The sequence below is a fragment of the Ruditapes philippinarum genome, unplaced genomic scaffold (genome assembly GCF_026571515.1).
Source record: "Ruditapes philippinarum isolate M1 unplaced genomic scaffold, ASM2657151v2 ctg4138_1_1_1_1, whole genome shotgun sequence".
Classification (NCBI taxonomy): Eukaryota; Metazoa; Mollusca; class Bivalvia; order Venerida; family Veneridae; genus Ruditapes; species Ruditapes philippinarum.
The window spans coordinates 52,842-68,916 of record NW_026856694.1 but is presented as its reverse complement, the minus strand read 5'-3'; the positions used below and the strand labels follow the sequence as shown (position 1 = coordinate 68,916).

General features: G+C 30.4%; 1 long non-coding RNA gene across 2 annotated transcripts; it reads right to left on the bottom strand.

Annotated features, from left to right (window-relative positions):
• Window positions 1-4,151: 4,151 nt before the first annotated feature.
• LOC132747390 (uncharacterized) lies at window positions 4,152-12,658 on the bottom strand. 2 transcript variants are annotated; one of them, XR_009628123.1, is made up of 6 exons: window positions 12,525-12,649; window positions 11,999-12,169; window positions 10,650-10,817; window positions 10,051-10,166; window positions 9,189-9,298; window positions 4,152-5,830 (listed from the first exon to the last, which is right to left on the bottom strand). It is a non-coding gene; the product is annotated as an uncharacterized LOC132747390 (long non-coding RNA). The 2 variants fall into 2 exon arrangements; XR_009628122.1 differs by having other exon boundaries at window positions 11,999-12,658.
• Between the last annotated feature and the right edge of the window lie 3,417 nt (window positions 12,659-16,075).

Genomic DNA, 16,075 nt, shown 5'->3' with positions numbered 1-16,075 from the left:
AACTTTAAAAAACGTTCAAAAAAACCCCTTTTTAAATTTCCCCAGTACTTTTTTTACCCTTTTTCAAAAAAAAAATTTGCATACAAAAATACATAAAAATTTGTTTTTGTTTCAAATAAATGAAATAAAATAAAACTGCATAAAAAAACAAAACTTTTGCAAATGATACAAAAATTTTAAATTATAAAGTTGGGGGTGCTACCTAATTGGAGGGGAAAAAAGCTTTTAATAAAATTATAAATTTTAAAAACCTTTAAGCAATTTTAACGTAAAATGAAAACCCGACCTTACTAAATGCATCGGTAAGTAAAAAAATTCAAGCAATACGACAAATCAAATTATCACTTTAAAGTTAAGATTGTTTTAAGTATTGTTTTTTACCAGACTCAAAACTAACCTATGATAAAATTTCAAATATTCTTCCAGACTCAAACAAATTTAAAAAATTTTCAAAAAATTTCTTTTCTTCTGAAATTTCAAACCCTAAGTTAACGAATTTTTCAAGTAATTCTTTTCCCAAGACTTAAAACCTAAGTTTAAGGAAAATATTCCCAAGTATGGTTCCAGACCTCAAAACCTAAAGATATTTAAATTATTGTTCCCAAACTCAAACTTCGTTTTAAAAGATGTTTCAAGTATAACTTCCCAATTAGATCAGACTTAGTTAAGATAACTTTTCTAGTTTGTTTCCAAAAGAACTCTAAATTAAAGTTTAAAGATATTATCAATTATTATTCAATCTGCACACTGCAAAACTAAAATAGTTTTCTAAGACTCCAATTAAGTAAAGATTTTGTTGTTTTCCAAAAACAAAAAGGTTAGTTAAGAAATTTTCAAGTGTTTTTCCCCAGCCCTTAAAACCCCAAAATTAAAATTTTTTCAAGTATTTTTTAAAAGACCCCAAAGTTTTTTAGTTAAAATATTTAAAGAAATTGGGTTCCCAAAATTTAAAGCTCAGTTAAAAGATGTTTTCAAGTTTTTTTTCAAGACTCAAAAAAAATTCCCCAATTTATTTCAAGTATTTTTTTCAAAGCTCAAAAAAAGTGAAGTTTAAAATTTAAAAGTGTTGTTTCCAGACCCAAAAGCAAAAGTTAAAGGTATTTTCAAATTTTTTGTGCAAGACCGGGGTTAGAAAAGATTTAAAAAGATTTTTTCCATATTTAAAGCTAATTTTTAGAAAATTTCCCCAATTTAAATTGTTTCAGCCCTAAAAACTAATTTAAAGGGCCCTCAAATTAAGTAAAGATATTTCAAGTGGTTGTTTCCAGACACAAAAAGGGCTAAGTTAAGAAAGTTCGATTGTTGTTCAAGACTCAAACTCTGTTTTAAAATATTTCAAAGTATTGTTCCAGACTCAAGCTTAGTAAAAGATATTTCAAGTTTTGTCCCAGACTCAGACTCAATTAAGATAGTTCAAGTATTGTTCAAAGCTCCCACCCAGTTAAGAATGTTTCAACACTATTCTTTCCCAGACACAAGCTAAGTTAAGATATTTCAAGTATTGTTCAGACTTAAACTAAGTTAAGATAGTTCAAGTGTTGTTCCCAGACATAAGGCACAAGCTAAGTTAAGACATTTCAAATATTGATTCAGACTCAGACTTAGTCAAGATATTTCAAATATTGATTCAGACCTCAAACTAAGTCAAAATTTTTAAATTTTTTTCCCCAGATTTAAATTTTAAATTAAAAAGATATTTCAAGTTTTTTGGTTCAAAGCTAAAAAGTAAAGTTAAGATTTTTAAAAGTATTTTTTCCAAGTCCCCAAAAGTTTAAAAATATTACAAGAAATTGTTAAAGGCTAAAACAAGTTAAAAATTATTTCAAGTTTTGTTCCAGCCCAAGAAAGAAAGTTTTTCAAATATTGTGAAAAGATCAAGCTTAGATAAGATATTTAAAGTTTTTTTTCCATATTTAAAGTTTAATTTTTTAGATATTTAAATTTAAATTTGTTTCCAAAACTCAAACAAAGGGGTTAAGACTCAAATTAAGTAAAGAAAATTTAAAGTTTTTTGTGTCAGAAAAAATTTAAGTTAAGAAATTTAAAAATTTTTTTTAAAAACTCAAACTCTTTTTAAATTTTTTCAGTATTTTTCCCAGACTAAAGCTTAGTAAAAGAATTTTCAAGTTTTGTCCCAGACTCAGAACTCAATTAACGATAGTTCAAGTATTGTTCAAAGCTCACACCCAGTTAAAATGTTTTCAACTATTTTCTTCCAGACACAAGCTAAGTTAAGATATTTTCAAGTAATTGTTCAAATTGACTTAAAAACTAAGTTAAAGATAGTTCAATGGTTGGGGTGGTTTCCAGACACAAGCTAAGTTTAAGGGCACATTTCAAAATATTGATTCAGACTCAGACTTAAAGGTCAAGATAATTTCAAATATTGATTCAGACTCAAACTAAGTCAAGATATTTCAATTTTTTCCCAGACTTAAACTCAATTAAGATATTTTCAAAGTATTGTTCCCAAAAGCTCAAAGTCAGTTACAAATTAAGATGTTTCAAGTATTTCCCTTCAAGGTCTCAAAATTTAGTTAAGATATTACCAAAGTATTTTAAAGGCTCAGTAAGTTAAGTTTTCAAGTGTTGTTCCAGACACAAGCTATTTAAAATATTTCAAGATGATTTTCAAGTTTTGTTCCAGACTCAGACAAGTATTTTCAAGTATTGTTCCATAAGTTAAGATATTTCAAGCTTAGATAAGATATTTCAAGTATCTCCAAAAACTCATTAAGTTAAGATATTTCAATTATTCTTTCATAACTCAACTTAAAGATATTTTAAGTTTAGTTTAGATATTTCAAGTGATTTTCCAGACACAAGTTTATTATTTCAAGTAGTGGTCTTCATTCAAACTAAGCTTTTTTTCATTTATGGACGTTTAGATAGTAAAGCAGTTCCCACGAAACAAATTAATTTCAATTTTTCCCCCAAATATTAACAAATATATTAATGTTTCAAACTATGAAAGGACATCGTTAGAATTATTTCAGAATTTTAAGAATGTTGAGATATTTTAAATATTCCAGAACTGAAATCGATTTTTTAAAATCTGTTTAAAGAAATATTTACAAACGCAAAGAATTTTCCAAGATACAAGACAGATTTAACATGTCAAATGATGTTCTTTAAAATATTCCAGATATATATAAACTAGTATACAAAATTTTGATGGTTTACCTCTGTTTACCCGTGACACAAATTATAGCCAACTATTTTAAATAATACTTGAAAAAGAAAAACGTAATTCTATAAGTAAAGATACTAGGTCTATAAAGTATTTTCATATTTTTATATGTACTAAGTGAAAAGATTCTAAGCATTAATCATTAAATCTACCCTAAAATTGTTTTGAAATATTTCAAGTTTCTGTATACTTGTAAAAAAGGAAGTATCCAATTTTGACTATAGTGTGTTCCTTTAAATTGTTTTTGATGTTAAATTCATATTGCAAAAGAATTTGTAAAAGCAAGTATGACCAAAGGGAGACCACTATAAATTAAGTAACGGTGTAACCACCCCTGAAAATTGGACCGAAAGGCTTCTCTCCCTATTGATAATTAAACATTATGCCTTTTGCGGCTAAATTTTCACAACCAAATGCTATTACTTTTGATTGATATATGTTGGAAGTTTTACAGTAGCATTATGAAAGTCATTTTCCCCATAAGTTAATGTTAGTACCGAGGATGTGTGAGAGTTATCAGTTAGAAAAAAATAACAAGTGGTAATGGAGTGTAAACTGACGGGAAAACGACTTTTTATATCATTTTATACTTGTTTTAATGAAGAGAAGTCTCCTTTGGTCCGTTCTTATCATTTGAAATTTCAGGGGAGATCAATCTGTATTTTAAAACAAGTAGCCTCCCTTTTCGCTTGATGTAATTTGCAAAGCAATAAATAAATAAATAGATAAATAAAGATAAGTAAGTAAATAAATAAATAAATAAATAAATAAATAAATAAATAAATAAATAAAATAAATAAATAAATAAATAAATAAATAAATAAATGAATAAATAAATAAATAAATAAATTAATTAATTAATTAATTAATAAAAAAAATAAAACAGGCAAGTAAAGTTAAAAAATTGATAGAATAACGTATCAAAAGCGAAAAAAAAAAGCTAAATGATGCTAGCCCCCACCATCTTTTTTTAACTTTTGTCAGATCATATAAAAACTGAAAACAACAATAAAAAAATCAACAACAACAAAAAAAAAACAAGCAGAAACGCATGCATCGTCGGATACTCACGGTTGATAAACATGTAATCAAGATAGGCAGTGTTTATCAGTGGCTATCCGGCGATGAAACGCACGAGGATATGCTTGGAAATGAAAATGATAAAGTAACCCTTTGTGACTCCTTATTTAAAGCATTTAAAAGATAAAAAAATGAAACAAATGATACTTTAATATTATAAAGGAACACATTATATCATGTATATGGTTGATAATATTATCGGAAGCGGACTTGTCCAGCTTCCGTTTCTGAATACGTTCATTCTCAATTTAGGGAATATAACTTGAATAAAATCAAATTTGAAATTGGTCAGCCAACGTTTAGAGCCTGGTCAATCTGCATGGACGTACAGGTTGGCCTGGCTGCATACTGGTGGCAAAAGCTGGTCACTTTAAGGTCAAGCATGTTATAGGTAAACAACTGAATGGTCACTTGTGACAATACTATTCTTTCATTCCATTTCTTGTTACCTTATTTCAATTTTTTATTTTCATTTTTTGTTTGCTTTATTTTATTGTTTTTATTTTATCTTATTTCATTATTTATGTTTTCATTTTATTTCATTATTGTTCATTTCATTTAATTTTATTGTTTATATTTCATTTCACTCATATTGTTATTTCATTACTTTATTTCATTATTGTTCTTCTGGTCGTGATTACAATCATTTTAATATTTTATTTAATTTTTTCATCATTGCATGTTTTTAAATGATGAAATATTTCATCGTTGGAGTTTTCATTATGTTTCATTAATGTTGTTTTTTGGTGGTAGTGGTGATATTCTTGGTGGTGTTATTATTATCTAAATCTTAAAAATTTCAAATGGATGTTTCTATCATGACGTTGTTAAATTATCATCATTTCTCATTGTACGGCCTAGTATGTTTTTATTAACTATTAAATGTTACTTACTACACTTCTTGAAATATACATTGTAAAAAATGCGCATCATTCATTTCTGCAATTTTACTATTGCCATTATGTTAACGGTACAGTATGTTTGCATATATATTAAGTCTTAATAAATGTACATTCCTGATCAAATTTTACTTATGACACCACTTGAAATATACATTGCAAAAAAGTGCATCATTCATTATTGCAATTAATTATACTCATTATTGCCATTTCAATTTATTGACGGTACAGTATGTTAAATAGAAGATGTACAATGTAAAAAGCAAATAAAATATCCCTTCTATTCTGTTCACATCAAGGCATTTATGAAGGTGTTATTTTTTCAAGCTCATGTAGAAAATCCAATCGAGCTAACACCTTTTAAGGGTTTTATTACTACGCCAAAAACTCACGATTACTTCATAATTGCCATAAATATTAGACAGTTACATGGTAATATATTTCTTAAACTTGGCAGAAAAAAACACCATTCAGAAGTTAAACATGACATTTTCAGAAAGATACCAAATCGTATCAAGCGGATTAAAATCTCTTTGTCACATAAGTTGTAACCGCATGCAGTAGTTCCAAACCGTAACAAAGCATAGTTATTTTGCTGACTGTAAAGAGGGTGGTGTTTTCTTCATTCCTTCACCTGCTCAATTTACCATGTTCCGTATTTCTGAAATGTAAAGATCACCAATACACCTGCATTGTAAAAATTATATTCAACTTAGAATCAACTGTTTTTCCTTAAAGGCACATTATGCCTCAGAAATTAATCATTTTTTCCTACATTAGGCAGCGCAAACATAAGTATTATAACGTTCAAATAATGCTTTAAAGCATGTTAGATGCTTATTAGCAAAATAAAGTATGGCTGAATGTAAAAATATTTGTTTTAAAGGTCGCAAACTGAAAACACAGTAGTATTTTAACTTCCACACAAAATACTAAATCATTAAAACTGTTTTCAAAAAGCAAAAGATAATTCAGATAAATGACCAATGAATATCTGTTTTGAAACTATAATAGAATACCAAAAATAAAAAGCTTTTCAGATATAAAAATAAAAACATTTTTGGGGCATAATGGGCCTTCCTTTAAAGCTGCACACCTTAATACCAGCAAACAAACTGTTTAAGAAATAACTCTTCAGAAAAAAAATGAACAAAGATTTATTTTGCTTTGACCAGACCTTTCAATCTTTGTCGCAACAGACAAACATTTCAGAATTTCAGACATGGCAATACCTTGTGAATTTATGCATTAGGTTCTACTTTTTCACAAAAATATGCAACTTAATTATTAAACAAAGAGCACATACCAAGACCATGGAGAAAAAATTGATTTGTGCTTCGGATATTCAACTGTAATAGAGAACGATTTTCAATGCTGATTGACTGTTCACATCATTTGGCGGCGTCTTTGATGTGCAGCATCAACATTTAACTTGTATAATGTATAAAATATTCATATCACTTGTAACACTTTGCGTTTCACTTGCAAAAGACAGCAGACGCAAGGGTTGAATAACCAAATTAAAAAACAACAACAACAATGTTATCAATACTCTTATTAAAAATGCACATAATAGAATTCAGGAATACAATAAACAAATAATTACGTCTTACTCAAATAGTGGTCATCTATAAAGCTTTTATTCACTTGATGTCATTTAACGATTCTCTTATTATTTCTAGTATATTCTTAACTGCAATGGTTCAGTTATTCTGGTTGGGTTTAACCCTTTACCTATTGGTACGTGCACTCCGTGCCCAGGCTATATATCATCGTCTGCTCAAATTTGTATTTTGTCATTGAAATCCAATAAACTTCAAATGGACTGTTCCAAATTCTATGCAGGGCAGATCCATAACACTAATTTAGTAGGTGAATGGTTACTGTCTCGATGGTACAATAATAATTTTTCAGCTTTACTGGCGGAAGAAGGTCCAAAATAGCCCTCTATAAATTATTTTAGACACGGTGGGGCACTCGAGTAGAACCGCCAATTTTCTCTGCCAATTAAGCTAGCTGTGGATCACCTCTGTGGATCATCTCTGCACATGAAACTATTCATGAATTCAAAGTCGCTGCCCATAATAGTGAAAGAAAGGGGTGGGGTGAAAATGATTTGAAGTCAATGAATTCATTCAACCACTCGGTAACGGACGCCCTTTATTATAAATAAAACTTACAAAAGCTTTATCAAATTTGAATAATGAAGAAAAATGTTCGATACCAGTGTAGGTGTATATATATTAACTTAGCCAAAGCAATTCATGACTGAATAACAACAACAACGGTAACTGCTTCTGTGTTAAGCAAAGAAATTGATTTTATCAAACCCGAACATGAAACAATTTTCACAATGCCGTACTGTTTCAGAACCAAATGAATACACGTCTCATTCAAGAGCTATAAACAAGCCTTAAAGCTGCACGCCTCCAGATGAACCAAAAATATTTCAGGAAAACAAACTTAAGAAAAATGTACTCAGATTTTAAGAGAAGTAAAAAGATTTAAGATTCAAGTAATTATGTATGTGCTAAATGTCTTTAACGACCGAAGTCGCAGTTCTTATTACCATATTTCTACTGCGTGACTAACGCAATGGCTATTATTGTATATTTTGGCCTTGTTTGGTAATGTAAGTAGACTGTAAATGCTGTTTGTAATGTGTAAATTACTTTCCTTGTTCACTACACTATATTTTTTTCGATACATTTTCAAAATTTACATGTAGAATGGGCATGAATCGGAGGCATGCTGCTTTAACCTGCGGAAATTATTAAATGGACTTTTCAACATTTTATATAAGGAACAGTCCATTATAAATTATTATAACTAATTATCACATGAAAATGAAAATTGGAAGTTAGCAAACAGTAACGAGGCTGGTCAAACTGCACAAATGTGCAGGCTGACCGCGCTCTATTCTGGAGGCAAAGACTAATGACTTTCGCTTATAGTATACATGTAGCTAGCACATATTTGAAGCAGTTTGAACGTTATTGCTAAATTAATACCTTGAGAAAATACACTGTCAAATGTATAAACAATTAGCTAGCACATATTTAGAACAGTTGAATGTTTCTGCTAAATTCATATCATGAAAAATGGCACTGAATTCGAGATCTTGGTGGTTACTATCCAAATTATTGTGTTTCAGATAGTGTCATATTTGATTTATGAGCGCTAGTATATGCATATTTGTTGGAATGCTGCTTTATTTTCTAAAGTTGAATTACCTACATGGTAGTGTTGTGAATGGCTGGGCACGACTTTTTTTCAGTATTCAATTCGCCGGAGCCAATAATAATATGATATTGGCAAAGCCAATATTATATGTTATTGGCGGAGCCTTCGACTGGTTAACGGGAAATCTCCCGTTCACCATCCGAAGTCTAGTGGCGGCCGGTGAATAGACATTTTGTGATACTGGCGATACTGGTTTTTGCTTCCCAGAACCAATTCCGCGCAACAGTGTCAATGCTGTGTTGTTGCTCATATACATTTGTGAAAATTGACTATTTTGTGAATGAAGAATTGAAAGACTAGTATTGTTTGAACAGCTTTGATCAATGATTTTCGAGACAATACTGTTCCAAAAGTTTATACAGTTTGTTCCATTTGCTTGTTTTAATTTTGTGTCATTTGTTTGTTTTGCTATGAATGCCCTAACAGGGTTTTGTATGCCCGGTATCCCAACCTTTTGGTCTTTTTATTAATTGAGTCGTGCCCATAAAATGCCAAAGATTAACTAAGACATTACTCAGTGAGATAAATTACATATGCCACTATGTATGACTATAAAATAAAATTAGTTAAAGTTTTATATTGTTTTGTGGTTGTCCCAAATAACTAATTATCACATAAAAATGAAAATTGGAAGTTAGCAAACAGTAAAGAAGCTGGTCAAACTGCAAAAATGTGCAGGCTGGTCGGGCTCTATTCTGGAGGCAAAGACTAATGACTTTCGCTTTCAGCAGGCTAAGAAACAAATCTATACATATATTCATAAAATATACTTTTACCTCATCATAATCAGTAGGTTCAAGTTCTGTGCTAAGGAAGTACATGCCAAGATCAGTTTGCCGGAGCTCATTTCATATCTTTCGTTCTTTCTTTATTTCAAATCCTGAAACTGAAATATAGGTTAATTTTTTTAATCTATTTATAGGTTGAAAATTAAGATGTTAACGGAGTGTCACAATACAGGTCACCAGATAATTACAAAATACACATTATGCATTAGAAATAATTATGATATTTTATAGTATAATTATAATAAGAGATATTTTTATCTCTCTTATTTGTAATACATTCATAATTATCTCCCTTCTTTCAGCACAATCACTAATGTAGTGCCGATATCGTTTACCTATTCGTGAATTTAGTTATTGAATGTATATTTTTTGTATTTAGATTGTAAAACTTTAAGGAAGCGAGTGATCTCGGAAAGAATAGTTCTTTATTTTATGTTCAGTTCATTTTTTCTAGAAAAGCAACAATAATTACAAAAAGTCATAGTCCATCTGAAAAAAACATGCTTTCAAAATCAAATTAAAAGTGCTGATTATTTTGACTGGTACAATATGTTGATTAACTCTCACAGCATAATTTAAATGTACCCGTGCGACCAGTGCAGACCAAAACCAGTCGGCATATCCTTGACATCTGCTCATGATCTGCACTATTCGATATAAAGTCAGTACATATTTTGAATTTTTTCCTTAAAATGAGTAATGGTTTTGTCCAGATTTGAAGATGGGCTAGTCCATTTAAAATATTTTGCAGAGTTAAAGGTGTAATCAGCGACTCACAAACCCTTATCTGTAAAATGTATTGTTCTATGTTTAGCTAAATTTTGTATTTCTTCAAAATATCTTCACTTACCTTGACCCTCATTTCATATACTGAACGTCAGGGGAAGTAACTGAGATCACAACATCGAGTAGCAGACACACCGGAAGTCGCAAATTTCCACTTTAAAATTTAATGTCGTCTGCTACCTGTGGATACACTATTGGTAACATGGTCGAACAAATGTTACATTTTTTAGCATTTTAAAAATAATTCTAAGTTATTTGTTTAAATTACTGAAATGTTCTTAATGACCCATAACTCAGCATTATTATGCTCATTTGATAAGAATATATTGTAAACTTAAATTATTATTTTAAACATGACAGCTTTAAATAAAGTTGACTTAGTGGCATAAATGTAATTATATAAATCAAAATCTAGCTTAAAGTTAAAGGTGTTAAGATTATGTTTCCCGTTACACAATCATAATGAATTCTGAGGTAAGAAGTTACACACAAAACATATGCAAAAACGAAGTGTTTTACGAGAACAGACGACCAAGTGACTAAAATAGCCCTTACTCGTTTGCTAAAAATGGTTCATTATGAAACATTAGACAATAATGATATGTCAACATAATTATTACATTGACACGAAAGTTTAATCTTCAAAAAGTAGACAAGACATACGTTACAAAGTTATGATTTCCTTTTTCAAACCCTAACATGCTGAAAGCGAATCCAGTATAGAGCTGGGCCAGCCTGTAATTTCGGGCAGTCTGATATCGTGCATGATTGCATCTGCGCGACAACTGTCGTCTGCTAGGATTTTTCCCACCATTTCCTGCTTTACGTCTGCTAAATGATCAATAAACAATTTTTTCAATAGTATGAATTATATAGTGGTAATATTTAGAAATATAAAATTTTATCTAGTTTTGTCTTTCAAAAGTAATCCAGTGATGTTTTCTTACGTCATCTGAAAACAAACGAAAAACCAAAGAACAATAATAATATATTATACTAGGCTAAAATGTCGCATTCTGCATCTAAAATAATCAGTATATATAATTGTTAAAAATGTCGCATTCAACACCCGAATATCATTATTAGAAATGTCACGTTCTAAATCTAAAAGAATCAATGTTATCTTTAATATATTGTCGCATTCTCCGCTTTTGTATTTATATAATTATCAAAAATATCACATTACAATTAAACATCAATATAATTATACAAAATTGGGTATTGTACAGCTAAAAATTCAACATAACTATACATGTGTCTCCCATTTCTAATGAAATTGATATAACTATTTGAAATGATGAATAATAATAATTCGATTAGTACATGTACATGTTTAACAAAATCCAAAATCCAAAATTTTCAAATCGATCACAATGTATCAGCAAAGAATCAACTATCTTATCGACCACCAATTCCCAAACTATTCAGAAATAAGAAAAACAACCATAACACACAAATGACATTAACAACTCAAACAAAGACAAAGAAAAACTACCATAACACACATAAACAACTCCCACAAAGAGACAAACTAAGACACCGAACCAAAATCGAATAACCCCAATCACACACCAAGGAAAGAAACCAAAACAACCAAAATCGATATAAACAATGCACACAATATATCGTCAATATAATTAACATAAAACATAGTTTTCAATTTTGACAAAGAATCTTCATTTCTAAAATAAAATTTTGTAATTCTACGCAATTTCATTTACTGACATAATACCATTTACATGTATATATGTATATCAAATTTCTTATAATGTCAAATTTTCCAAATGTAAATTGAATTAAATAAGTATGCTGTTTTAATGTTGCATAATGTGTGCTGTCCTTGTTCCACAAGCATGGCCCGATATAGTATGATTACTTGCAAGTTCATTGGTTCCTTTTGAAATTTCATCTTCTGAAACTGGTAAAACTTACAAAGAAAAGTTAAAACTTATTTGTCTAAAAATAACTAGTTTCTAAAAAGAAAGCTCGTTTCTATAAATAACTAGATTTACCTGATGCTCACTACCTTGAACAACGTCATTTCATCATCATTGTAACACCCATAGACGTCCTCATCAAAACAACATTGTCATCAACATGGCCATCATTTTTACATATCACACGTCAATCATCCGTGTCAATACTTTGTTAGACCTCATATGCCAACTATCAATTATTCATATCTGTATTTTGTTTTATATCATAAGCCAATTATCATAATGGTCAAAAATAACTATGATCGTATACGTCACATGAAAAATTAAAAGTTTAACATGTATAATCCTTATGATTAATGCTAATTTATAACTAAAGTCCTTATTCATGGAAAATTTAACTTTGTGTCCAAAAAATTGTACCTACGAAAAATAATTGATAATTTACAAATTTTATGTGATACAATAACATTTACCGGATTTTCTGTGAAATATTTACATTTTTTCCTTTAAAAAAAAACAGTAACGCTTTCCCGATTGTAATGTGTAATAATATTACGTTTCGGCTATATAGTTTTTATTAATAAAATACAAAATAACTTACATTTTTGATTGATACTAAGTTCTTCGACGTCCTAAAATAAAAGAAACAATTCCAAACCTGCCATACTTTTGTTACCGTAACGTCCCTCTCACAAACTTCACGCAAATGTAGCTAACAGTAAAGTGCAAGGAAAATCACTCGACCATGAATCTTGAGCGCTCGGGGACAATCTTGTATGTTCTCACCAAAAAAACTTTACTAAACAAATCCGTTAAAGACGCCAGCAAAACATTTTCCGATCTCTTTTCAGTCACACGATTTAATTTGCTATGTATTTATTTGAAACTATTGTTCCCCGCCAGGACCAAAAAGTTAACGTGGTTGGCACACCATCACGTGACATGCGCGAAACAGTTTTTATTTGTCATTCGAGCATTAAGACGCACGAACAATTGGAAGTGGTATCAAAATGAAATATTGAAAGAAGCTGGGACCTTAAAGTTAAAAGCGGTTTATAATATATAAGTTTGTTAAGGTATTTAATTAAAGGAGCTCCATTGTGGTCCTAAAACCTAAACACATAAAAAATACATTCTTACATAGATAAACTGCAGGACAAATATGCAAAAGATGTTAACTAGACCTATCACTGAAGGTGATTAATACCCCCACCTGCAACTTTGACTTTATGAAAAAAAAAGTAGTCTGAAGAAAAATTTGAACACAAACTATCAACTGTGTACAAAGAAATATTTCAATTAATTGTAATCGCAACTATGGTCTTGAAATAAGCTTGCTATACACCAAGTTTGATTACAATATCTCATTCCTAACTCTACTTATTGTCCGGAAACCTTTTTTCTATTTTAAGTAACACTGTAACGGTGACCTTGACCCTAGGGGTCCAAATGCAACACTAACCCAGGTCTTCATATAAGCTTCCTATACACCAAATTAGATTACAATATCTCATTCCTAACTCTACTTATTGTCCGAAAACCATTTTTTCTATTTTTCCTAACGGTGACCTTGACCTTGACCCCAGGGGCCCAAATGCAATACCAACCAAGGTCTTTCATATAAGCTTGCTATACCCTAAGTTTGATAATAATATCTCATTCCTAACCCTTGTTATTGTCCAGAAACCATTTTTCTATTTTTAGTAACACTGTAACGGTGACCTTGACCCCAAGGGGTCCAAATGAAATACCAACCCAGGTCTTCATATAAGCTTCCTTTACAACAAATTAGATTACAATATCTCATTCCTAACTCTAGTTATTGCCCGAAAACCGTATTTCTATTTTTCCTAACGGTGACCTTGACCCCAGGGGGCCCAAATGCAATACCAACCCAGGTCTTCGTATAAGCTTGCTATACGCCAAGTTTGATAACAATATCTCATTCCTAGCTCAAGTTATTGTCCGGAAACCATTTTTATATTTTTAGTAACGGTGACCTTGACCTTGACCCCAAGGGGGCCAAATGCAATACCAACCCAGGTCTTCATATAAGCTTGCTATACACCAAGTTTGATTACAGTATCTCATTCCTAAGTCAAGTTATTGTCCGGAGACCATTTTTCTATTTTTAGTAACGGTGACCTTGACACCAGGGGGCCCAAATGCAATACCAACCCAGGTCTTCATATAAGCTTGCTATACACCAAGTTTGATTACAGTATCTCATTCCTAAGTCAAGTTATTGTCCGGAAACCATTTTTCTATTTTTAGTAACGGTGACCCTGACCTTGACCCCAGGGGGCCCAAATGCAATACCAACCCAGGTCTTCATATAAGCTTGCTATACGCCAAGTTTGATAACAATATCTCATTCCTAACTCTAGTTAGTGGCCGGAAACCATTTTTCTATTTTTAGTAACGGTGACCTTGACCTTGACCCCAGAGGGTCCAAATGCAATACCAACCGGACTTTCCACATTAGGTTGCTATATACCAAGTTTGATAACAATACCTCATTCATAACTCTAGTTATCGTCCGGAAACCATGATGTGGACCGACCGACCGACCAACCGACCGACCGACCGACAAGCTAAACTTTGTTTGTGGGGGTATAAAAACATATAGGGGATATTCAAGTTTTTTTCTGTAAATACACGATTTATTTTCATCAAGTGGTATGAGAATAAATATTTCATGAGTGGCGGTAGCCACGAGTGAAATGTGATAATTTTCATGCCACAAGATGAAAATAAATCATGTATTTATAGAAAAAAATCTGTTTATTATATACATTTGTCTCTATTTTCAAATTACAATTTAGAAGACTTTTCCTTAAATTTTGTGTACTGGCAGAATTTAAAAAAAGAGAGAAGTCCGGCAAGACACCAGTGAAAACACAGAAAATATTTTTCATTAAAATACTTTTTTACAGTGAAGTACGAAAATGAAAATAAGCGTTTTATTTCATCAATATTTCTCAATATTTCATTTATAGGTATCTAATAAATATATGTACTCTGATTTGATTTCGATATAAATTCTATTTTGTCAAGGATCTTAATTACAATGTTATATATAAATCCGCGATTTTGTGTAATTCTTGTCCGATTTGGGTTAAAAGCGTTTAACCACTCTTCATTTTTGGGTCATTTTGCACTTATACTGGAAAAATGGAGTGAGCGAATAATCTGAAATCTTGCACACAAGTTAACGTGCATCCAATAGAATATAAATTTAGAAAAAGATATTATTAGTTTCGTCATAGCAACAACGTTTATTAGAGATGTAGATTTATCTATATCTCTGCGTTAGTTTTAAAAAATTCATACCCTGATTTGTATATTTTAACTGGAACAATAATATATTTTTGGTCCCAGATTTTAATTAGAATATATAGGAAACACATTTGTGACATTGTAACAAATGTGAACAAAAAAAGTAAATTACATCAACACTGACTTATTTCTTTTTTAAAATCAGCAAAAGACTAAAATAACAAAATTGAAAAAAAAAAAAAAAAAACAGATTGCAAAAGTAGAAAATAAAAAATATTCATAAGATTGTTCAAAATGCAGCGCGTATATATCACATCTACACTAATTTATTTCTGTTGCTCTGGCTATTAAAACGTTCAACGGCGCCTCTGAAAATTTCATTGATAGGTATAGAATTCTGATTTTCACGTGTAGTCTATAGCCGGGGAAGCCACTTATTTGGGGTAATCTCAGGGGCAGGAAGCTTATACATACGTCTGAAAAATCTTTTTTCCTTTTGTAATGTTTTTCAGTATATTTTTCCATATTTTCAAATAAAAAATCCATGAAATATTTTTGTTACCTTTTTCATAAGAGGTAATTTTAATTCTTTAAAAATACACCATTTCGAAATCACATACCATTTTCTTCGATAATTGCCACAATTTAAGCAAAAGAAGAAATACTCAATATTCTGTTCTTTACCAGTTACAAATACAGAGAAAGTTAGCTAATAAAAATAAGAAAAAAGGATCTTATTTACTTTTCATGTAATAAACTTGAAAACGAGAACGGTGAATGTTTTTCTCTAATGCAAAGTTTAGAACATTTTTAATTCTGACTCCAAATACAGTTATTTCTGTTTAGTTTTGACTGTAAACTCTACTTATTTTG